Source organism: Ranitomeya imitator, chromosome 9, assembly GCF_032444005.1.
Source record: "Ranitomeya imitator isolate aRanImi1 chromosome 9, aRanImi1.pri, whole genome shotgun sequence".
NCBI classification, from domain to species: Eukaryota; Metazoa; Chordata; class Amphibia; order Anura; family Dendrobatidae; genus Ranitomeya; species Ranitomeya imitator.
In genome coordinates, this window is record NC_091290.1 from 49,359,514 (window position 1) to 49,386,404 (window position 26,891).

Below are 26,891 nucleotides of genomic sequence, written 5' to 3' on the forward strand. Positions count from 1 at the left end.
GATAGGTCAATGCCCATCCTACCACAAAAGGCTCGCCAAAACCTTGAAACAAACTGGGAACCTCTGTCAGAAACAATATTCTCAGGAATGCCATGCAACCGAACCACATGCTGAAAGAACAAAGGTACCAAATCAGAGGAGGAAGGCAATTTAGCCAAGGGCACCAGATGGACCATTTTAGAAAAGCGATCACAGACCACCCAAATGACTGACATCTTTTGAGAAACGGGAAGGTCAGAAATAAAATCCATCGAAATATGTGTCCAAGGCCTCTTTGGGGCCGGCAAGGGCAAAAGCAACCCACTGGCACGAGAACAGCAGGGCTTAGCCCTAGCACAAATCCCACAGGACTGCACAAAAGTACGTACATCCCGTGACAGAGATGGCCACCAGAAGGATCTAGCCACTAACTCTCTGGTACCAAAGATTCCAGGATGACCAGCCAACACCGAACAATGAAGTTCAGAGATAAGTTTATTAGTCCACCTATCAGGGACGAACAGTTTCTCCGCTGGACAACGATCAGGTTTATTCGCCTGAAATTTTTGCAGCACCCGCCGCAAATCAGGGGAGATGGCAGACACAATGACTCCTTCCTTGAGGATACCCGCTGGCTCAGATAAACCCGGAGAGTCGGGCACAAAACTCCTAGACAGAGCATCCGCCTTCACATTTTTAGAGCCCGGAAGGTACGAAATCACAAAGTCGAAGCGGGCAAAAAATAACGACCAACGGGCCTGTCTAGGATTCAAGCGCTTGGCAGACTCGAGATAAGTCAAGTTCATATGATCAGTCAATACCACCACGCGATGCTTGGCTCCTTCAAGCCAATGGCGCCATTCCTCGAATGCCCACTTCATGGCCAGCAACTCTCGGTTGCCCACATCATAATTACGCTCAGCAGGCGAAAACTTCCTGGAAAAGAAAGCACATGGTTTCATCACTGAGCAATCAGAACCTCTCTGTGACAAAACCGCCCCTGCTCCAATCTCAGAAGCATCAACCTCGACCTGGAACGGAAGAGAAACATCTGGCTGACACAACACAGGGGCAGAACAAAAACGACGCTTCAACTCCTGAAAAGCTTCCACAGCAGGAGAAGACCAATTAACCAAATCAGCACCCTTCTTGGTCAAATCGGTCAATGGTTTGGCAATGCTAGAAAAATTACAGATGAAGCGACGATAAAAATTAGCAAAGCCCAGGAACTTTTGCAGACTTTTCAGAGATGTCGGCTGAATCCAATCCTGGATGGCTTGGACCTTAACTGGATCCATCTCGATAGTAGAAGGGGTAAAGATGAACCCCAAAAATGAAACTTTCTGCACACCGAAGAGACACTTTGATCCCTTCACAAACAAAGAATTAGCACGCAGAACCTGAAAAACCATTCTGACCTGCTTCACATGAGACTCCCAATCATCTGAGAAGATCAAAATGTCATCCAAGTAAACAATCAGGAATTTATCCAGATACTCACGAAAGATGTCATGCATAAAAGACTGAAACACAGATGGAGCATTGGCAAGTCCGAACGGCATCACTAGATACTCAAAATGACCCTCGGGCGTATTGAATGCAGTTTTCCATTCATCTCCTTGCCTGATTCTCACCAGATTATACGCACCACGAAGATCTATCTTAGTGAACCAACTAGCCCCCTTAATCCGAGCAAACAAGTCAGATAACAATGGCAAGGGATACTGAAATTTAACAGTGATCTTATTAAGAAGGCGGTAATCAATACACGGTCTCAGCGAACCATCCTTCTTGGCTACAAAGAAGAACCCTGCTCCCAGTGGTGATGATGATGGGCGAATATGTCCCTTCTCCAGGGATTCCTTCACATAACTGCGCATAGCGGCGTGTTCGGGCACGGATAAATTAAATAATCGACCTTTAGGGAATTTACTACCAGGAATCAAATTGATAGCACAATCACAATCCCTATGCGGAGGTAGGGCATCGGACTTGGGCTCTTCAAATACATCCTGATAATCAGACAAGAACTCTGGGACCTCAGAAGGGGTGGATGACGAAATCGACAAAAATGGAACATCACCATGTACCCCCTGACAACCCCAGCTGGATACCGACATGGAATTCCAATCCAATACTGGATTATGGGTTTGTAGCCATGGCAACCCCAACACGACCACATCATGCAGATTATGTAGCACCAGAAAGCGAATAACTTCCTGATGTGCAGGAGCCATGCACATGGTCAGCTGGGCCCAGTACTGAGGTTTATTCTTGGCCAAAGGTGTAGCATCAATTCCTCTCAATGGAATAGGACACCGCAAAGGCTCCAAGAAAAACCCACAACGTTTAGCATAATCCAAATCCATCAGATTCAGGGCAGCGCCTGAATCCACAAACGCCATGACAGAAAACGATGACAAAGAGCATATCAGGGTAATGGACAGAAGGAATTTGGACTGTACAGTACCAATGACGGCAGTCCTAGCGGACCACTTAGTGCGCTTAGTACAATCAGAAATAGCATGAGTGGAATCACCACAGTAGAAACACAGCCCATTCAGACGTCTGTATTCCTGCCGTTCAACTCTGGTCATAGTCCTATCGCACTGCATAGGCTCAGGTTTAACCTCAGGCAATACCGCCAAATGGTGCACAGATTTACGCTCGCGCAAGCGTCGACCGATTTGAATGGCCAAAGACAAAGACTCATTCAAACCAGCAGGCATAGGAAATCCCACCATGACATCCTTAAGAGCCTCAGAGAGACCCTTTCTGAACAAAGCTGCCAGCGCAGATTCATTCCACTGAGTGAGTACTGACCATTTCCTAAATTTCTGACAATATACTTCTATATCATCCTGACCCTGGCACAAAGCCAGCAAATTTTTCTCAGCCTGATCCACTGAATTAGGCTCATCGTACAGCAATCCGAGCGCCAGGAAAAACGCATCGACACTACTCAATACAGGGTCTCCTGGCGCAAGAGAAAATGCCCAGTCTTGAGGGTCGCCGCGCAAAAAAGAAATAATAATCAAAACCTGTTGAATAGGATTACCAGAAGAATGAGGTTTCAAGGCCAGAAATAGCTTACAATTATTTTTGAAACTTAGAAACTTAGTTCTATCTCCAAAAAACAAATCAGGAATAGGAATTCTTGGTTCTAACATAGATTTCCGATCAATAGCATCTTGAATCTTTTGTACATTTATAACGAGATTATCCATTGAAGAGCACAGACCCTGAATATCCATGTCCACACCTGTGTCCAGAATCACCCAAATGTCTAGGGGAAAAAAAAAAATGAACACAGAGCAGAAAAAAAAAAATGATGTCAGAACTTTTTCTTTCCCTCTATTGAGAATCATTAGTTTGGCTCCTTGTACTGTTATGTCTGCTAATGAAAGGTGTAATGAAGGCAATCCAGAGACACAGTGTGCCTAGCGATGCGAGCGCACACAGTGATCTGACAAATACCCAAAAACAATAGAACGAGCTCTGAGACGTGGAAACTCTGTAGACTGCACACCTGATCCTATCCTAAACACAACTAAAAGCGGCTGTGGATTGCGCCTAGCAACTACCTATGCAACTCGGCACAGCCTAAGAAACTAGCTAGCCTGAAGATAGAAAAATAGGCCTGACTTGCCCCCAGAGAAATACCCCAAAGGAAAAGGCAGCCCCCCACATATAATGACTGTGAGTAAGATGAAAAGACAAAACGTAGGGATGAAATAGATTCAGCAAAGTGGGGCCCGATAATCTTAGACAGAGCGAGGATAGTAAAGCGAACTTTGCAGTCTACAAAAAACCCTAAAGCAAAAACCACGCAAAGGGGGCAAAAAAGACCCACCGTGCCGAACTAACGGCACGGCGGTACACCCTTTGCTTCTCAGAGCTACCAGCAAAACAAAAGACAAGCTGGACAGAAAAAAAGCAACAAAATAGCAAAAAAGCACTTAGCTATACAGAGCAGCAGGTCACAGGAACAATCAGGAGAAGCTCAGATCCAACACTGGAACATTGACAAGGAGCAGGGATAGCAGCATCAGGCGGAGTTAAGTAACGAAGCAGTTAACGAGCTCACCAGAACACCTGAGGAAGGAAGCTCAGAAGCTGCAGTACCACTTGTGACCACAGGAGTGAATTCAGCCACAGAATTCACAACATGCAACTATGTTATATATGGATTTAAAAGAGAAAAAAATAAAAGCCCCAAACTTTGTTGGAAAGGATGTCAGAAAGACGCTTCTGGGAAAACAATACTGATAGTTTCCGGAACCGTCTTCTACTTCAAAAATTATGCAGGTATGCTGGTGTCTAAAAGATGCAGCGTGAACCTACCCTGAAAATAGTTTTTATTTTCCTAAATGTACATTGAAATATTTAACCTAAAAAATTATATTAGTATTTTAATAAATTAACTCAAAAACAGGAGGATATTCTTCTAATCATGCCATTCTAGCCTGCTCTGCATTAAACAGGCTCGATTAGTGACTTCTGAGAGAGGACCTTCTTCTAGTAACTTTACTCTAGCCTGATCTGTACTCTACAGGTCAAAATACTGAATCCAGGAAGATGTCCTCTTTGTAACAACAGCATTTCATCCTAAACTGTACTAAAAAGGTCAAAATAGTGAATCCAGGAGGAGGACCTTCTTCTAGCAACTCCATTCCAGCCTGTCCAACACAAAGTGGGTTTTAATTTAACGGAACAATATAAGAAACCCATACTTGAAATCAGTGATGGAAACAGACTGAAATAGGCTCCTGTGCAAGAACAATAACTTGGCCTCTTTACATATCTGTGATAGAAGTGCTACTTTGGAGGCAGAAATGGGCCTCTTTTTCTCTTGGGCCCCTGTGCGCCTGAAAAATATTTTTTAGTCCTCGTAGCTGCATGGCTTTTCGACAGCTGCAACACATACAGGGATTGTGTGTTTGTTAGGCAATCCCTGCATATGTTATGGCTGTGAAACAGCCCCTAGACATGCAGCCACAGGGACTCGAACATAGTATTCAAGCACACTGAAGACACTCAGTTAGGACCTGAGCCTGCTCATCACGTTTGCTCATCACTAATCAGGATCTATTACACGTGACATGGAAAACCGTGACCGGACCATGCCAGACGGCATATCAAATATTAGGGTTGGGGGTCACTTGGGGAATAGTGTTCACAAAATGATAAATTTTCATGTATCCTTTAATAAGATGTGTAGTAGAGGGTTTACACGGACACTAAACTTCAGGAAGGCAAATTTCCAATGGATGAGAGATGATCTTGGTGCAATTAACTGGGATGATATCCTGAGACATAAAAATACACAAAGAAAATGGGAGACGTTTAATAGCATCCTGGATAGGACCTGTGCACAGTATATACCGTATGGGAATAAACATACTTGAAATAGGAGGAAACCAATATGGCTAAATAGAGCTTTAAGGGGCACAATAAGTGACAAAAAGAAAGCATTTAGAGAATTAAAGGAAGTAATTAGTGATGAGGCATTAAATAAATACAGAAATTTAAATAAATTCTGTAAAAAGCAAATCAAGGCAGCAAAAATTGAGAAAGAGGCTCATTACCAGAGAGTAAAAATAATTCCAAAATATTGTTTAACTACATAAATAGCAGGAAGTACAGCGGCATCTAAAAATCACTAAAATTGACAAATCTCCGGGCCCAGATGGGATACACCGCCGAGTACTGCAGGAATTAAGTACAGTCATTGATAGACCATTATTTTTAATCTTTAAAGACTCCATAATAACAGGGTCTGTACCACAGGACTGGTATATAGCAAATGTGGTGCCAATATTCAAAAAGTGGACAAAAACTGAACTGGGAAATTATAGGCCAGTAAGCTTAACCTCTACTGTGGGTAAAATCCTGGAGGGAATTCTAAGGGATGCTATACTGGAGTATCTGAAGACGAATAACCTCATGACCCAGTATCAGCATGGGTTTACTAGGGACCGTTCCTGTCAGACTAATCTGATCAATTTCTATGAAGAGGTAAGTTCCGGACTGGACCAAGGGAACCCAGTGGACGTAGTGTATATGGACTTTTCAAACGCTTTTGATATGGTGCCACACAAAAGGTTGATACATAAAATGAGAATAATGGGGATAGGGGAAAATATGTGTAAGTGGGTTAAGAGCTGGCTCAGGGATAGGAAACAAAGGGTGGTTATTAATGGAGCACACTCAGACTGGGTTGCGGTTAGCAGTGGGGTACCACAGGGGTCAGTATTGGGCCCTCTTCTTTTTAACATATTTATTAATGACCTTGTAGGGGGCATACAGAGTAGAATTTCAATATTTGCAGATGACACTAAACTCTGCAGGGTAATCAATACAGAGGAGGACAATTTTGTATTACAGGAGGATTTATGTAAACTAGAAGCTTGGGCTGATAAATGGCAAACGAGCTTTAATGAGGATAAATGTAGGTCATGCACTTGGGCAGAAGTAATAAGATGTACAGCACAGATGAAAAGTTTGGACACATCTTCTCATTTAAAGTTTTTTTCTGTATTTTCATGACTGTGAAAATTGTAAATTCACACTGAAGGCATCAAAACTATGAATTAATACATGTGGAATTATATACTTAGCAAAAAAGTGTGAAACAACTGCAAATATGTCTTATATTCTAGGTTGGTAAGTAGCCACCTTTGCTTTGATGACTGTTTTGCACACTTTTGGCATTCTCTTGATGAGCTTCAAGAGGTAGTCACCGGGAATGTTTTCACTTCACAGATGTGCCCTGTCAGGTTTACTAAGTGGGATTTCTTGCCTTATAAATGGGTTTGGGACCATCAGTTGTGTTGAGCAGAGTCTGGAGGATACACAGCTGATAGTCCTACTGAATAGACTGTTAGAATTTGTATAATGGCAAGAAAAAACAGCTAAGTAAAGAAAAACGAGTGTCCATCATTACTTTAACAAATGAAGGTCAGTCAGTCTGAAAAATTGGGAAAACTTTGAAAGTGTCCCCAAGTGCAGTTGCAAAATCCATCAAGAGCTACAAAGAAACTGGCTCACATGAGGACCGCTCCAGGAAAGGAAGACCAAGAGTCACCTCTGCTTCTGAGGATAAGTTTATCTGAGTCACCAGCCTCAGAAATCACAGGTTAACAGCAGCTCAGATTAGAGACCAGGTCAATGTCACACAGAGTTCTAGCAGCAGACACATCTCTACAACAACTGTTAAGAGGAGACTTTGTGCAGCAGGCATTCATGCTAAAATAGCAGCTAGGAAACCACTGCTTAGGACAGTCAACAAGCAGAAGAGACTTGTTTGGGGTAAAGAACACAAGGAATGGAAATTAGACCAGTGGAAATCTGTGCTTTGGTCTGATGAGTCCAAATTTGAGATCCTTGGTTCCAACCACCGTGTCTTTGTGCGACGCAGAAAAAGTAAACAGATGGACTGTACATGCCTGGTTCCCACTGTGAAGCATGGAGGAGGTGTGATTGTGTTTGGGTGCTTTGCTGGTGACACTGTTGGGGATTTATTCAAAATTGAAGGCATACTGAACCAGCATGGCTACCACAGCAACTTGCAGCGGCATGCTATTCCATCCAGTTTAGTTGGACCATCATTTATTTTTCAACAGGACAATGACCCCAAACACACCTCCAGGCTGTGTAAGGGCTACTTGACCAAGAAGGAGAGTGATGGGGTGCTACGCCAGATGACCAGGACTCCACAGTCACCAGACCTGAACCCAATGGAGATGGTTTGGGGTGAGCTGGACCACAGAGTGAAAGCAAAAGGGCCAACAAGTGCTAAGCATCTCTGGGAACTTCTTCAAGATTGTTGAAAGACCATTTCCAGTGACTACCTCTTGAATCTCATCAAAAGAATGCCAAGAGTGTGCAAAGAGTCATCAAAGCAAAAGGTACCATATTTCCCGGCGTATAAGATGACTTTTTGACCCCTAAAAATTGTCCCAAAAGTCGGGGGTCGTCTTATACGCCGGGTATGGCATGTGCAGGGAGCAATCCTGCATTTCAGTGTGTGGTTCCCAGGGTCTGGAGGAGAGGAGACTCTCCTTCAGGCCCTGGGATCCATATTCATGTTAAAAATAAAGAATAAAAATAAAAACATGGATATACTCCCCCTCGGACGGGCCCTGGATCACAGCGCTGCTAGCGTCTCCCTCTGTTCTTTAGAATGCGGTGAATGAAGGACCTTCAGTGACGTCGCGGTCACCTGACCGCTCATGTGACCGCGACATCACTGAAGGTCCTTCACTCACCGCATTCTAAGGAACACAGGGAGACGCTAGCAGCGCTGTGATCCAGGGCCCATCCGAGGGTGAGTATATCCATGTTTTTTATTTTTATTCTTTATTTTTAACATGAATATGGATCCCAGGGCCTGAAGGAGAGTCTCCTCTCCTCCAGACCCTGGGAACCACACGCCGTATAAGATGACTGGGCGTATAAGATGACCCCCATCTTATACGGCGGGCATACCCAAATTCCATATTTTATATGGAAAAGTTGGGGGTCGTCTTATATGCCCAGTCGTCTTATATGCCAGAAAATATGGTAGCTACTTTGAAGAACCTAGAATATAACACATATTTTCAGTTGTTTCACACTTTTTTGTTAAGTACATAATTCCACATGTGTTAATTTATAGTTTTGATGCCTTAAGTGTGAATGTACAAATTTCATAGTCATGAAAATACAGAAAAAACTTTAAATTAGAAGGTGTGTCCAAACCTTTGATCTGTACTGTATCTACTATATAATTGTCCAAGGGTCACTTCCGTATGTCTGTCTGTCTGTCACGGATATTCATTGGTCGCGGCCTCTGTCTGTCATGGAAATTCAAGTCGCTGATTGGTCGCGGCAAAAAAGCCACGACCAATCAGCAACGGGCACAGTCCGGAAGAAAATGGCCGCTTCTTACTCCCTGCAGTCAGTGCCCGGCGCCCGCATACTCCCCTCCGGTCACCGCTCACACAGGGTTAATGCCGGTGGTAATGGACAGTGTTATGCCGTGGGTAACGCACTCCGTTACCGCCGCTATTAACCCTGTGTGTCCCCAACTTTTTACTATTGATGCTGCTTATGCGGCATCAATAGTAAAAAAATGTAATGTTAAAAATAATTAAAAAAACAAAAACCTTCTATACTCACCCTCCGTTGTCCGCCGAGCTGCTCGTGCCTGCCGCCATCTTCTGTTCCCAGCGATGCATTGCGAAATTACCCAGAAGACTTAGCGGTCTCGCGAGACCGCTAAGTCATCTGGGTAATTTCGCAATGCATCCTGGGAACGAAAGATGGCGGCAGCCGCGCACCTATCGCCGAAGCTTCGGTGGATCATAGGGGGTAAGTATATAACTATTTTTTATTTTAATTATTTTTTTAAACAGGGATATGGTGCCCACACTGCTGTATACTACGTGGGCTGTGTTAGATACCGCGTGGCTGCTATATACTACATGGGCAGTGTGATATAATGCGGGGGCTGTGTGATTTACTCCGTGATCTGTGCTAGATATTATGTGGCCACTGTTATATACTGTGTGGGCAGTGTTATATACTACGTGACTGGACAATATACTATGTGACTGGGCAATATACTACGTGGCTCTGTGCTGTATACTACGTGGCTCTGTGCTGTATACTACGTGACTGGGCAATGTACTACGTAGCTGGGCAATATACTACGTGGCTCTGTGCTGTCTACTACATCGGTGGGCAATATACTACGTGACTGGGCAATGTACTAAGTGACTGGGCAATATACTATGTGACTAGGCAATATACTATGTAGCTGGGCAATATACTACGTGTCTGTGCTGAATACTACGTGGCTCTGTGCTGTATACTATGTCACTGTGCAATATACTATGTAGCTGGGCAATATACTACGTGAATGGGCAATATAGTACATGAATGGGCAATATACTACATGGCTGGGCAACATACTACGTAGCTGGGCAATATACTATGCGACTGGGCAATATACTACATAGCTGGGCAATATACTACATGGCTGGGCAATATACTACGTGGCTGGGCAATATACTATGTAGCTGGGCAATATGCTATGTGGCTGGGCAATATACTACGTGGCTGGGCAATATACTACGTGGCTGGGCAATATACTACGTGGCTGGGCAATATACTACGTGGCTGGGTAATATACAACGTGGCTGTGCAATATACTACGTGGCTGGGCAATATAATACGTGGCTGGGCAATATACTATGTGACTGGGCAATATACTACGTGACTGGGCAATATACTATGTGACTGGGCAATATACTACGTGACTGGGCAATATACTACGTGGCTGGGCAATATACTAGGTAGCTGGGCAATATACTACGTAGCTGGGCAATATACTACATGACTGGGCAATATACTATGTGGACATGCATATTCTAGAATACCCGATGCGTTAAAATCAGGCCACCATCTAATATATTTATATATATATATATATATATATATATATACACATAGATAGATAGAAAATATATATATATTGCGTGTATGCAGATTTGAAATAATACAAGTGGAGTGCTGAAAAATGGCCTAGACATAAAAAAGGAAGGAACATTAAGTGAAAAATGATAAATAATATATGAGCCAATGGGCAGGCATACAATAGTGTATGGTCCACATTTCCATTCGATCAGGTTATACGGTTATACAGAACTAATACAGAACATTACATTATACTAGATGAGAGTTCTTCTCACTGTACATGCACCAAAGGAATGCTTTAAGGAATGTATGCTGACTGCTAAAAAAAATAACTAAAAATATCTTTAAGACGTAAATCTTTAATACATTGACTTTATCTTTTAGAAATGTTGTAAACTAAGATGAAAAGCATAACTAACTAACATTAAGTATCAAAATATCAAAGACAAAATCATTGACTCTTAAGGCTATGTGCCCACGCTGAGTTTTTAAAGCGTTTTTGCCGTGATTTTTCGCTGCGGAAGCGCTTAAAAAACACTTACAAACAGCATCCCATTACTTTCTAATACATTCCGCAATTGATGTGCCCAAGTTGTGTTTTTTTTCCGTGGCGGAAACGCATTGTGGAAAAAAATCGCAGCATGTTCGTTATTTTTGCGGAATCGTGTCAATTCTGCACCCATAGACATGCATTAGAAAAATGCTAAAATATCGCTTGAAAAATGCATGGAAAACACGTCAATTACTCGTCAAAAATGCATATAAAACACGTCTAAATCCGCAAGCGTTTTTCCTGCCAAGGGTATGCATAATTGAAGCAGAAAATTCTGCTTCTATTCTGCAACATGGGCACATTGCCTCAAAGTCCTTTCTAAGTTTCTTACCTGGAGGGTAACAATTGAGTTATTTATTTTTAATATACAATCGGTCTGCACACATGTACCACAGCACTTGTCTCCAGAAGTTTCCACGTAGTTGTAACCCTGTTTACAAAAGAAGAAAGAAAAAAAAGTTACCAGTTACTATTAGCCTATGAAAGCAGAACCAAAATCTAAATGAGAATAACATGTCACTTCTAGAAAGTAGTTTAGTGGTAGAAAATGCTGACATGAACCCACCAATGCCCATTAACTTTGCAACCAGGATTTACCACCACATGTATCATCTACTGCTCCCAACACAACACAGTCACAGCTGATATTTTCTACTTACTGGACCACAGTCATCTGAACTCTTATATGTGCAGGATTCAGTTGACTCAATAGTATATGGCTCTCCATTTTCCAGCTCACTACATTTATAAACTGTACATTTGTCATTGTCTGGAGCCCAAGTTTCTCCAATCTAAACAGAAGAAGCAAATATAGAACTTTTAGGAGATGAATCAGTAGTAAAAGAAATATTATTTAAATCAGGTTTTCATGTATAAATGTAAATTTTTCTAAATTTCTGCTGCATGTTTTTTTATCGGATTGTTCGATTACACAACAAATCTTGGAAGTGCAGATTTCACTCTAATCACTAGAGCAGATGCAATATTCTGAAACATTCTGTTTCTCTAACTCATTTTATAGTTTTGTTTCCCTGTATGGATCGGTACAAAATGACTTATTAAAGCTTAATAAATATTACGTACCTTTAGCTCTTTAGTCTGTCCATCGGGTGTTATAACAATACATGAAAACTGCACACATTTTCCACAACACTGTCCTGGTATAGGATGATATTCTTTACCCTAAATAGAAAAAAAAACAACTAATGAGAAGAGCAGGGACCTAGGAGGCCAGTACAGGACCGTCATGGAGCTGTAGCGACATGGGCAGTTGAAGGTCTAGATGAGCATGATTTGTTTCGACCTCTTTTTGTCATCTTTTAGGATACATCGGGGGCTTATCTTCAGCATTCCAGAATGCTGTAGATAAGCCCCTGATGCTGGTGGGCTTAGCTCACTCTCGATTTTGGGGGTGACAGGTTCCCTTTAATGGTTCACAATTCACAACCAATGAATTTTAGACAAATGCCATTGAATATCTCTGAACAACCCCATATCGGTCACAAGTTAATGAAGAAGTGGAATGCCAGAACCAAATTCTATTGAAAGCTTAAAACACAACAGGCAATGTGCCAGGCAATGTCGTTCTAGAAACTACTTGGAAATTGTAGCGCCACCGTCAGAATACTGTCCTCTAACAAGGAAAGAAAATATACCATCAAATGGACTAGTTGAACAAGCTGTATCCTTTCTTTCAACCCTATGCACTACAGGACCAAATAAGAACTCCTATTATTCTGGAGGATTCATTTGGAAAAAACAATCTTCTGTAAATAAAGTTTGTGTAGCCAGAAAGCAAAGTAGCAGAAGACTGAGAACCTGCTGAAAGTGCTGCCGATGGGTTGCCATGACAGCCGAGGACTGCTAAAGACCCTCACGCCTGTTATTACGATCTTTCTGTGAAAGCCAGCCCATAGGTGATCATAGCAGAGCTATCACAGCTTCCTGTCCCCTAAGAGGACAGTAAAAGGGACAGCGAAAAGTGAGACATTTTTATTTTTTTAACCCCCTAACGACCGCCGATACGTCTTTTAACGGCAGCAGTTAAGGGTACTTAAACCACAGCGCCGTTAATTAATGGCGCTGTGGAAAAAGTAAATAGCGCCCCCCAGAGTCGGATTTTCTCCGTGGGTCTCGGCTGCCGGGGGTAGCCGAGACCCCAGAGAACATGATTCGGGGGGGGGTTACCGACCCCGCTTTTGCGATCGTTGGTAATTAACCGTTTACCGGCGATCGCAAAAAAAAAACAAAACGCGATTTCCCTTTTAATTTCTCTGTCCTCCGATGTGATCGCACATCAGAGGACAGAGAAATGGGGTCCCCAATAGCCCCCCGATACTCACCTGTCTCCCCCGGTGCTCCTCGTGGCTCCCGATGGGCGCCGCCATCTTTTTCCGGCAAAAAAATGGCGGGCGCATGCACAGTGCGCCCGCCGGCCGGCACCGGGAGGCTATTTGGGGTCTCGGCTGCCGGGGGTAGCCGAGACCCCAAAGAACATGATCGGGGTCGGTTTTACCGACCCCTGTTTTGCGATCGCCGGTAATTAACTGTTTACCGGTGACCGCAAAAAAAAAAAAAGCAAAGTGTAATTCTCTGTCCTCTGATGTGATCGCACATCAGAGGACAGAGAAATAGGGGGATTTGGGGACCCTATCATACTTACCGGTGTCCCTGGGTCCTCCTGCTGCTTTCCCTGGCCGCCGGCGTCTTCATGGGAAAAGAAAATGGCGGGCGCATGCTCAGTGCGCCCGCCATCTGTCGCCATCTGCCGGCCGGCAGGAGAAGAGCAGTTGGGGCTAAAATTAGGGTTAGGGTTAGGGTTAGGGCTAGGGTTGGGGCTTGGGTTAGGGTTAGGGCTAGGGTTAGGGTTAGGGTTGGGGCTAAATTTAGGGTTAGGGTTGGGGCTAAATTTAGGGTTAGGGTTGGGGCTAAATTTAGGGTTAGGGTTCTTTCACACTTATGTCGGTACGGGGCCGTCACAATGCGTCGGCCCGACATACCGACGCACATTGTGAAAATTGTGCACAACATGGGCAGTGGATGTAGTTTTTCAATGCATCCGCTGCCCAATCTATGTCCTGGGGAGGAGGGGGTGGAGTTACAGCCACGCATGCGCGGTCAGAAATGGCGGACGCGACGTATAAAAAACGTTACATTGAACTTTTTTTGTGCCGACGGTCCGCCAAAACACATCTGATCCAGTGCACGATGGACGCGACGTGTGGCCATCCGTCGCGATCCATCGACAATACAAGTCTATGGGCAAAAAACACATCCTGCAGGCACATTTGCAGGATCCGTTTCTTGTCCAAAATGACGGATTGCGACAGATGCCAAACAACGCAAGTGTGAAAGTAGCCTTAGGGCTAGGGTTAGGGTTGGGGCTACAGTTAGGGCTAGGGTTAGGGTTGGAGCTAAAGTTAGGGCTAGGGTTAGGGTTGGGGCTAAATTTAGGGTTAGAGTTAGGGCTAGGGTTGGGGCTAAAGTTAGGGCTAGGGTTGCAACTAAAGTTAGGGTTAGAATTGGGATTAGGGTTAGGGTTTGGATTAGGGTTGGTATTAAGGTTAGGGTTGGCATTAGGGTTACGCCTGGGATTATGGTTAGGTTTGGGATTAGGGTTAAGGTTAGGGTTGTGATTAGGGATGTATTGGGATTAGGGTTAGGTTTGAGGTTAGGGTTGAGATTAGGATTAGGGGTGTGTTGGATTTAGGGTTTTGATTAGGGTTATGGTTAGTGTTGACATAAGGGTTGTTTTGCGGTAAGGGTTGTGATTATCGTTAGGGTTAGTGATTAGGATTATGGATCGGGTTGGGATTAGGGTTAGGGGTGTGTTAGGGTTAGTTTTGGAGCTAGAATTGGGGGGTTTCCACTGTTTAGGTACATCAGGGGGGTCTCCAAACACGACAGCCAATTTTGCGCTCAAAAAGTCAAATGGTGCTCCCTCCCTTCTGAGCTCTGCCGCGCGCCAAAACAGTCAGTGGGTTACCCCCACATATGGGGCATCAGCGTACTCGGGATAAATTGGACAACTACTTTTGGGGTCCAATTTCTCCTGTTACCCTTGTGAAAATAAAAACTTGGGGGCTACAAAATCTTTTCTGTGGAAAAAAAAAATATTTTTTATTTTCATGACTCTGCATTATAAACTTCTGTGAAGCACTTGGGCATTCAAAGTTCTCACCACACATCTAGATAAGTTCCTTGGGGGGTCTAGTTTCCAAAACGGGGTCAATTGTGGGGGGGTTACTACTGTTTAGGTACATCAGGGGCTCTGCAAACACAACATAACGCCCACAGACCATTCTATCTAAGTCTGCATTTCAAAACGGCGCTCCTTCCCTTTCGAGCTCTGCCGTGCACCCAAACAGTGGTTTACCCCCACATATGGGGCATCAACGTACTCGGGATAAAATGGACAACAACTATTGCCATCCAATTTCTCCTGTTACCCTTGTGAAAATAAAAACTTGGGGGCTACAATATCTTTTTTGTGGAAAAAAAATATTTTTTATTTTCATGACTCTGCATTCTAAACTTTTGTGAAGCACTTGGACATTCAAAGTTCTCACCACACATCTAGATAAGTTCCTTGGGGGGTCTAGTTTCCAAAATGGGGTCACTTGTGGAGGGTTTCTACTGTTTAGGTATATCAGGGGCTCTGCAAACGCAACATAACGCCCGCAGACCATTCTATCAAAGTCTGCATTCCAAAACGGCGCTCCTTCCTTCCGAGCTCTGCCGTGCGCCCAAACAGTGGTTTACCCCTCACATTTGGGGTACCAGCATACTCAGGACAAATTGCACAACAACTTTTGGGGTCCCATTTCTCTTGTTACCCTTGTGAAAGTAAAAACTTGGGTGCTAAAAAAAATTTTTGTGGAAAAAAAATATTTTTTATTTTCACGACTCTGCATTATAAACTTCTGTGAAGCACTTGGGCATTCAAAGTTCTCAACACACATCTAGATAAGTTCCTTGGGTGGTCTAGTTTCCAAAACGGGGTCACTTGTGGGGGGTTACTACTGTTTAGGCACATCAGGGGCTCTCCAAACGCGACATGGCATCCAATCTCAATTCCAGCCAATTCTACATTGAAAAAGTAAAATGGCACTCCTTCTCTTCCAAGCTCTGCCATGCACCCAAACATTGGTTTACCCCCACATATGGGGTATTGACGCACTCAGGAAAAATTGCACAACAACTTTTGTGGTCTAATTTCTCCTGTTACCCTTGTGAAAATAAAAATTTGGGGGCAAAAAGATCATTTTTGTAGAAAAAATGCGATTTTTTATTTTCACAGCTCTACGTTATAAACTTCTGTGAAGCACCTGGGGGTTTAAAGTGCTCACCACACATCTAAATAAGTTCCTTAAGGGGTCTAGTTTCCAAAATGTGGTCACTTGTGGGGGGTTTCCACTGTTTAGGCACATCAGGGGCTCTCCAAACGCGACATGGCGTCCGATCTCAATTCCAGCCAATTCTACATTGAAAAAGTAAAGCGGCAATCCTTCTATTCCAAGCTCTGCGGTGCACCCAAACAGTGGTTTACCCCCACATATTGGGTATCGACGTACTCAGGAGAAATTGCACTACAACCTATGTAGTCTCATTTCTCCTGTTACCCTTGTGAAAATAAAAATTTGGGGGCAAAAAGATCATTTTTGTAGAAAAAATGCGATTTTTTATTTTCACAGCTCTACGTTATAAACTTCTGTGAAGCACCTGGGGGTTTAAAGTGCTCACCACACATCTAGATAAGTTCCTTAAGGGGTCTAGTTTCCAAAATGGTGTCACTTGTGGGGGGTTACCACTGTTTAGGCACATCAGGGGCTCTCCAAACGCGACATGGCGTCCAATCTCAATTCCAGCCAATTCTACATTGAAAAAGTAAAACGGCGCTCCTTCACTTCCAAGCTCTGCGGTGCGCCCAAACAGTGGTTTACCCTCACATATGGGGTATCTACGTATTCAGGAGAAATCGCACAACAACTTTTGTGGTCTAATTTCTCCTGTTACCCTTGTGAAAGTAAGAATTTGTGGCCAAAAAGATCATTTTTGTGTAAACAAATGCAATTTTTTATTTTCACGGCTCTACGTTATAAACTTCTGTGAAGCACTTGGGGTTTCAAAGTGCTCACCACAAATCTAGTTAAATTCCCTAAGGGGTCTAGTTTCCAAAATGGTGTCACTTGTGGGGGGTTTCCACTGTTTAAGCACATCAGGGGCTCTCTAAACGTGACATGGCGTCCAATCTCAATTCCAACCAATTCTGCATTGAAAAAGTCAAACGGCGCTCCTTCACTTCCAAGTTCTGCGGTACGCCCAAAAAGTGGTTTACCCCCACATATGGGGTATTGGCGTATTCAGGAGAAATTGCATAACAAAATTTATAGTTACATTTCTGTTTTTATACATGTGAAAATAAAAAAAAATTGTTCTGAATTAAAATGTTTGCAAAAAAAAGTTAAATGTTCATTTTTTCCTTACACATTGTTTCAGTTCCTGTGAAGCATGTAAAGGGTTAATAAACTTCTTGAATGTGGTTTTGAGAACCTTGAGGGGTGCAGTTTTTAGAATGGTGTCACACTTCGTTATTTTCTATCATATAGACCCCTCAAAATGACTTCAAATGTGATGTGGCCCCTAAAAAAAAATGGTGTTGTAAAAATGAGAAATTGCTGGTCAAATTTAACCCTTATAACTCCCTAACAAAAAAAAAATTTTGTTTCCAAAATTGTGCTGATGTAAAGTAGACATGTGAGAAATGTTATTTCTTAACTATTTTTCGTGACATATCTCTCTGATTTAAGGGCATTAAAATACAAAGTTTGAAAATTGCAAAATTTTAAAAATTTTCGCCATATTTCCGATTTTTTTTTATAAATAATCGCAAGTAATATCGAAGAAATGTTACCACTAACATGAAGTACAATATGTCATGAAAAAACATTCTCAGAATCAGCGGGATCCGTTGAAGCGTTATAGAGTTATAACCTCATAAATTGATAGTGGTTAGAATTGTAAAAATTGGCTCGGTCATTAAGTCCCAGATTGGCTCTGTCACTAAGGGGTTAAATATGAAAAAAAAATAAAAACAGAGAAGTTCAAGTCACTCCATTTTTGACCTAGTAAAAATAAAACAATTAAAAAAAATTAAAAATTCATGTATTTGATATCGCTGCATTCGTAAATGTCCGATCTATAAAAATATAAAATAAATTACAATAATCCGATCGGTAGACGGCGTATCAAGAAAACATAAAAGCACCAGAATTACGTTCTTTTTGCTCCAGCAACATTGCAATAAAATGAAATAAGAGTAAAACAAAACATTGAATCTACGCCAAAATGGTATCAATACTGCTCAGGGAGCAAAAAATAAGCCAAAACACAGCCCAAGATCCCCAAAAATGAAAACATTACGGGTCTTTGAAATGGCATCACACAAGTGAAAAAAAGTTACCAGTTACTATTATCCTATGAAAGCAAAACCAAAATCTAAATGAGAATAACATGTCACTTCTAGAAAGTAGTTTAGTGGTAGAAAATGCTGACATGAACCCACCAATGCCCATTAACTTTGCAACCAGGATTTACCACCACATGTATCATCTACAGCTCCCAACACAACACAGTCACAGCTGATATTTTCTACTTACTGGACCACAGTCATCTGAACTCTTATATGTGCAGGATTCAGTTGACTCAATAGTATATGGCTCTCCATTTTCCAGCTCACTACATTTATAAACTGTACATTTGTCATTGTCTGGAGCCCAAATTTCTCCAATCTAAACAGAAGAAGCAAATATAGAACTTTTAGGAGATGAATCAGTAGTAAAAGAAATATTATTTAAATCAGGTTTTCATGTATAAATGTAAATTTTTCTAAATTTCTGCTGCATGTTTTTTTATCGGATTGTTCGATTACACAACAAATCTTGGAAGTGCAGATTTCACTCTAATCACTAGAGCAGATGCAATATTCTGAAACGTTCTGTTTCTCTAACTCATTTTACAGTTTTGTTTCCCTGTATGGATCGGTACAAAATGACTTATTAAAGCTTAATAAATATTACGTACCTTTAGGTCTTTAGTCTGTCCATCGGGTGTTATAACAATACATGATACCTGCACACATTTTCCACAACACTGTCCTGGTATAGGATGATATTCTTTACCCTAAATAGAAAAAAAAACAACTAATGAGAAGAGCAGGGACCTAGGAGGCCAGTACAGGACCGTCATGGAGCTGTAGCGACATGGGCAGTTGAAGGTCTAGATGAGCATGATTTGTTTCGACCTCTTTTTGTCATCTTTCAGGATACATCGGGGGCTTATCTACAGCATTCCAGAATGCTGTAGATAAGCCCCTGATGCTGGTGGGCTTAGCTCACCCTCGATTTTGGGGGTGACAGGTTCCCTTTAATGGTTCACAATTCACAACCAATGAATTTTAGACAAATGCCATTGAATATCTCTGAACAACCCCATATCGGTCACAAGTTAATGAAGAAGTGGAATGCCAGAACCAAATTCTATTGAAAGCTCAAAACACAACAGGCAATGTGCCAGGCAATGTCGTTCTAGAAACTACTTGGAAATTGTAGCGCCACCGTCAGAATAGTGTCCTCTAACAAGGAAAGAAAATATACCATCAAATGGACTAGTTGAACAAGCTGTATCCTTTCTTTCAACCCTATGCACTACAGGACCAAATAAGAACTCCTATTATTCTGGAGGATTCATTTAGAAGAAACAATCTTCTGTAAATAAAGTTTGTGTAGCTGGAAAGCAAAGTAGCAGAAGACTGAGAACCTGCTGAAAGTGCTGCCGATGGGTTGCCATGAGAGCCGAGGACTGCTAAAGACCCTCATGCCTGTTATTACGATCTTTCTGTGAGCCCATAGGTGAGCCCATAGGTGCCAGCCCATAGGTGATCATAGCAGAGCTAGGGCACATGCAACCAGACTATCACAGCTTCCTGTCCCCTAAGAGGACAGTAAAAGGGACAGTGAAAAGTGAGACATTTTTATTTTTTTAAATATGAAAAAAAAATAATAAAACAAGTTCAACTCACTCCTTTTTTGACCTAGTAAAAATAAAACAATTAAAACAATGAAAAATTCACGTATTTGATATCGCTGCATTCGGAAATGTCCGATCTATAAAAATATAAAATAAAAATAAATTACGATAATCGGATCGGTAGACGGCGTATCAAGAAAACATAAAAGCACCAGAATTAAGGTTTTTTTTTTTTGCTCCAGCAACATTGCAATTAAATGCAATAAGAGGAAAACAAAACAATGAATCTACCCCAAAATGGTATCAATACTGCTCAGGGAGCAAAAAATAAGCCAAAACACAGCCCAAGATCCCCAAAAATGAAAACATTACGGGTCTTTGAAATGGCATCACACAAGTGAAAAACAATTCTGAATTGTTTTTCACCACTTAAACAAACAAAAAAAAAACTATACATGTTTGGCATCTGCATACGCATACTGGCTTGGAGAATCATGTTGTCCAGTCAGTGTTACCATATAGTGAACACAGTAAACAAAAAAAGAAAAGAAAAAGCATTGTGGAATTGTGCTTTTTATTGCAATATCAATGCATTTGGATTTTTTTTTTTCCGCTTTCCAGTGAATCATATGATAAAATAAATTATTTCATTGAAAAGTACAATTCATCCTGCAATAAACAAACCCTCATATGGCTATGTGGATGGAAAAATAAAACAGTTATGGCTCTTGGAAGAAGGGGAGGGGAAAAAAAGCCCAAAACACAAAAAATCGCAAGATTGTGAAGTGGTTAAACCATTGGCCAATGTGTAACAGTGTATATGATTACTTAAAGGCATCACTAAGAATCTTTATTGTAATGTTCATGCCCACATCCTTACAACTTCAGAATTGTACACAGTGCTCGTAGACTTCTATATTTCGTCATACTCTACCTCTTCTGTCATATGGAGATCTACTGATGTTTTTTTTCAGAATAAAACACAAAAATATACTTTTAGAACTCAAAACAGTGATAAAAACTTTTTTAGAATTATTATTATTATTGTTATTATTATTTAACATTTCTGTTTTATATATAAGGGTAAATCAACTTAAATATCTATTAACGGGCAAAGACAACTAAGGTGCTCCAGATCTAAAGCCACTGACTATTTTAATTAGAATTGTATTTAGAACATTTAATAGAAATATCAAATAATATACATGTTTCATACCTCTTCGCATAATGTATTGCAGGTAATTTGTACACATCTCACAATATTATTATGAGGAGGAGTGTTATCGACCATCATAGAGCAAATGCACTCTGTGCAGCTTTCGGGAGGAGAAGGTACGAAGGAGCCAGGCTATGTAGAAAAGGTTTGAATAGATAAAAAGAAAGCAAAAGATATTGAATACACTCCAAAATACAATATAATACCAATACTATAGTCCGTGTGACTAAACTACTACAGGCGTGAACATTTGCAGAATGCTTGCAAGCCAAATTATGGGTTTGATTGAACATTCAAAGTAGGGTCTCCTTCTCTATGTCAATATACTTTAGGATGGCATGTGGAAAGATGTTGCCCAGTTGAGGACAACTCTTTAAAAGATGCTACAAATTTTTTATTTGCCAGTTAGTTGTCTCATCTCTCTCATTAGGACAACTCATTATCAAACGGAAGCTGTTAAAATGATCTGCTGAAATCTTCTTGTGTGGCTCTTCTGATTGCTTGCTATCATATGTTATCTCCAGGGTAGTCATCTCTGGATATGCATACAGGGAAAATGTAGTATTACGTGCAGACCATTTAAATGACTGAGAGGAAGGCTGGGTCCATGAATTAAGAGTGCCTCTCTACTCTTGCTGTTCGATGAAGGTCTTAAGTGGACCACTCTATGATGGATAACCTTAAAAAGGGAACCTGTCACTAGATTCATGCTGCAGCATAAATCAAAGCCTGGTTACAAATTTGCAGCTAGGTATATTTGTATCTGAATTGCAGCCAGACTAGTCTCATCCAAGGATCTTTAAAGTATATTTTCTGGGAAATGCCAGAACTCAGAGAAAAAATAGATCTGGCCAGGGCTCTGATTCATGATAGATGCTTCATGCTTCATTAATCAGGTGGCAGGTTCCCTTTAAATCTACAATGAAAAAGGCTAAACCTTACAATTGAAAAGAAAACTGATTTAAAGGGAATGTCTCAGAAGGATCAACCCTCTTAATGCATCTATTGTTAGGTCTCAAGTTTCCGCCTCTGCACAGGGGGAATCTTGAACCACCTCCGCTGCGGTCTTCCATTCTTCTCCAGCCACAGTGGAGCCTGCTCAGCAGAGACGTTGGTCCCAGCATCTGGCTCAGGCTGATACTGGGCGACTGGTTACTACTGTTTTTCCAGGCTCTGCCTTTGTAGCCAGTACTGGTCAGCGGCGAGCGGACGTCTCTGGGACTAAGCCCTGCTTTTCCCCTTCTGAGCATGCCCAGGGTAAGACCTCTCATTGGAGGTCGGGGGTCACATGCTCAGATACTGCAGCAGCTCCCATTGGTCCTCTACGAAGGTCCTGAAGTTTCTGCAGCTATAAAAAGTTTGCCTGGCCGCACGACCTTGTGCTAGTATCAAACCAATGTCTATGAGCTCAGCGACTGTGTGGTCATGTCTGGATGTGGTTAGGGTTTGGCTGAAATAAGCCCCTAGAATACCGGCACCTCCGGTGAGGAGTTTGTATGAGGGTATTAAGGTCATTGGCTGAAATAAGCCGCTGGAATACCGGCACCTCCGGTGAGGAGTTGTTTGTCTGTTTTCTCTGACTGCATGACCACAGTTTGCTCTGGTTGGTAGATGTGTACCTCTCTGAGGTTAACAGGGCACAGCATCTTGCTCCTAGCGACTCTGTGGAGTTACCAGAGTTCACTTATACCGCCATATAGCCCCGCCATTTGCCAGCAGCAGGTTCCTCTCCTGCACGGTGGACCCCGGGTTGCGAACTCACCTAATAATACATATATATATATATATACTCGGTGCGTTCCGCCAACTCTAACATCTATAGGAGCATACAGGTCATAGGAAGCTGAATAAAATGATACCTTGATGTCTGCATTCTGGTGTTTTATTCCAGAGAAATCCACATTTTTCTTAATATGTAAATGAGCTGTTAGGATCTATGTGCCAGACATAGATCTCCCTGACAATCTGCCTCCAGAGCTTATTTTAAATGAATGGGGGCATTACCAGTGTGAGACACGTAGATCAGTAGAGCAGACTGTTAGAAATTACATGTCTTACACTAGTAATTTCCCCTTTAATTTTAAAGAAGTTCTGGAGTCATATTCTCAGGGAGATCTATGTCTGGCCCATAGATCTCGAGAGCTCATTTACATATTAGGCAACAAGTTGATTATTCTGGAATAAAGCATCGGAGCATAAATATTAAGATATAATTTCATTCAGCTTCCTATGACCAGCATTCTCATATAGATGTAGATGGCTTATGAGGTTTAATCTTACTGATAGGTTCATGTTGATAATACTTTATAGGGAATCTAATTGTCATAGACATACATTTTACACAAGAATGAATTATATAGTTATAACATACTGACTTAAATGACATTGACAATAATATTAGATTATCTGTAGACTTACCAAATATTCAACATTATTTTGCACACATACTCCTTTGAGAAAAAAGAAAGAAAATATAAACAAGTTAAATTGAATTTTCCTGTTCATAAAATAACATACCGTATATACTCGAGTATAAGCCGAGATTTTCAGCCCATTTTTGGGGGCTGAAAGTCCCCCTCTTGGCTTATACTCGAGTCACACCCAGGGGCCTGCAGGGGAGGGGAAGCGGGGGCTGTCTAATTACACTCACCTGCTCCCGGCGTGGTCCATGCAGGTCCCTGGCTCCCCGGCGCCCCAGCTTCTTCCTGTACTGAGTGGTCACATGGTACCGCTCATTACAGTAATGAATATGCGGCTCCACCTCCCACAGAGGTGGAGCCGCATATTCATTACTGTAATAAGCGGCAACGGTGACCGCTCGGTACAGGAAGAAGCTGCCGGCGCCGGGAAGCAGGGACTGCACAGCGCCAGGAGCAGGTGAGTATAATGGGGAGGGGAGCACAGCGCTGCGCGATATTCATCTGCTTCCCGTTTTGGCGCCGCTCCGTCTTCAGCGTCTTCTGCAGTGACGCTCAGGTCAGAGGGCGCGGTGACGTGGTTAGTGCATGCCCTCTGCCTGAATGTCAGTGCAGAAGACACTGAAGATGGGGCAGCACCAGAACGAGGAGCAGGTGACTATTGAAAGTGCCGGGGGCCTGAGCAATGGAGAGGTGAGTATGTGATTTTTTATTTTAATCGCAGCAACAGCAAATGCGGCAAGTGTCTGTATGGAGCATCTTATGGGGCCATAACGTTTGTGCAGCATTATATGGGGCAAGTGTCTGTATGGGGCCATAACGTTTGTGCAGCGGTATATGGGGCAAGTGTCTGTATGGAGCATCTTACGGGGCCACAATCAAGGTTTGTGCAGCACTATATGGGGCAAATATCTTTATGGAGCATCTTATGGGGCCACAATCAGCATTTGTGCGGCATTAAATGGGGAAAATGAGTCTATGGAGAATCTTATGGGGCCATTATTAACCTTTACGCATGATTATATGGGGCATATTTTAATATGGAGCTGGAGCATCTTATGGGGCCATCATGAACTGTATGGAGCATTATATGGGGCTCCTGATTCAATATGGATATTCAACAACACTTAACCTACTGATGTCTCAATTCATTTTACTTTTATTGGTATTTTATTGGCGCATTTTCCTCCCTAGGCTTATACTCAAGTCATTAAGTTTTCCCAGTTTTTTGTGGCAAAATTAGGGGGGTCGGCTTATACTCCGGTTGGCTTATACTCGAGTATATACGGTAATAATATTGGGAATTAAGAGTCCTCAGTGGTTGATACCTTTTAATCGCTAACTGAAAAGATAGTAACAATAAAATAATATATGAATTTCTCAAACCAATTGTGAAGCAAGAATTGTTTAGCTCAGGTTTAATATTGTCTAAATTGCCTGAAAGGAAACTGATCATGCCTCAAATCTGCAGTTTAATAGCATTTTATAGCCACGTGGCTACTGCACTGAGGAGGAAGAAATGAACATTATTCATTTGAACAGTCTCGGCTTTCAGTCACTGAGGCATGGCCAGCACAGCTTCAGTCACAGCTCAGTACATAGGAAGTGGCTGGCTGTAACCACACCCCAATACTGACTGACAGCCAGTTCAGCACTGATACTCTGTAGAGTCAGCTGTCAGTCAGTGCCAGGCTGTGCTTACAGCTGCCACTCACTAGGTATGGAGCAATGACTGAAGCTTTGTTGGCCGCACCTCTATGACTGAAAACTGGGGGCTGAAGGGAAGAAAAAGTTAATTTCTTCCTGGTAGCCACACTTTCAGTGCAGCAGCCACATAGCATTAGAATGCTATTCACCTGCATATTGACCCAATATCTGAAGGTTAATAGCGGGTTTTTTTACGTCACAGGTTTCCTTTAAATCAAATTGATACAAAGATCACATCCACAGGACACTATTGCCTGCAGGGCTCTAAGATCATGTTGACATCACAATTTTAGTGTTTCTTTAACAAATATAATGTAAAAGCTCCAGAAGAATGTGCTAAATGTGTTCAAATGGCCGTATTGCCAGATTTTGCCCAAAAGTGTGTAATTTTGGCTTCTATATCTTGGCAGGCGGATCAGCAAGTTAGACTATGGCATCCCATCCCTCAAATTCCAGCAATAAAAAATCTACATCAAACTAAATTAAAAAAGAAAAAGTGACATGAACATGACTTAAGATAAAACTTTCATTTAACCATCCTAGTGTATACACAAAATGTGGTGACTACACTTTCTTGCTTTGTGGGTCAGCAAAAGAAAAGTATCAATGACTTGAGTGCTCTTTTTTTTTATAAAATAGTGTAGTGCTAAGGGGCTTAGAAATTTCTGATTTCAGCAATTAACCACTTTGTTTTCTCTTTTGGGTTCCTGAGCTGTGCTTGACCACAGAAGTGACCTGACCTGCTCATGTTAGATTACAAAAGTTGGAGCTTTAAAGGGAACCTGTCACCTGAATTTGGCGGGACCAGTTTTTGGTCATAGGGGCGGAGTTGTGAGGTGTTTGATTCACCTTTCCTTACCCGCTGGCTGAATGCTGGCCGCAATATTGGATTGAAGTTCATTCTCTGTCCTCCGTAGTACAAGCTTGCGCAAGGCAATCTCCGCCCATATGACCAAAAACCGGTCCCGCCAAATTCAGGTGACAGGTTCCCTTTAATCATGCACCAAAAAGTTACAATGACCCAGGGTTAGAGGGGCTGTGCAGTCTAAAATGGCATGTCTGCAGTCACTCTTTGTGACTGCAGACTTGTAAGTCTTCCCAGGTCATGCACTGTGCTCTTCAAGGATTTGTGGTCAAATATGCGATATGCAAACTTCAGGGCAGAACCTGTCTACTCTATGTGGTCTCACTCAATGCAAATGAAGTTTTACTAATGTAATTTTATGTTATTCTATGGGACGGTGCACATGTCTGAAATGTGCGTTGGATTTGTTTATCATATGGCTTTTATTGTATTTTTACACGGCCAGTCAATGAGTTCGTGAAAAATATTGGACTGTACTCGGGTGACATCTGAGTACAGTCCGATTTTCACAGAGTGACACAATGAAGAAGATGGAGACTTTTTTTTCCTCATCTGAGAAAATCAATTCACACTATGATCACACTCTGATCAGAGTGTGATTAGCATGATTGGACCAATTTTGGTTAAGAGTAAATATGCTGGTGTGACTCTAGCCTTAATGGCTCA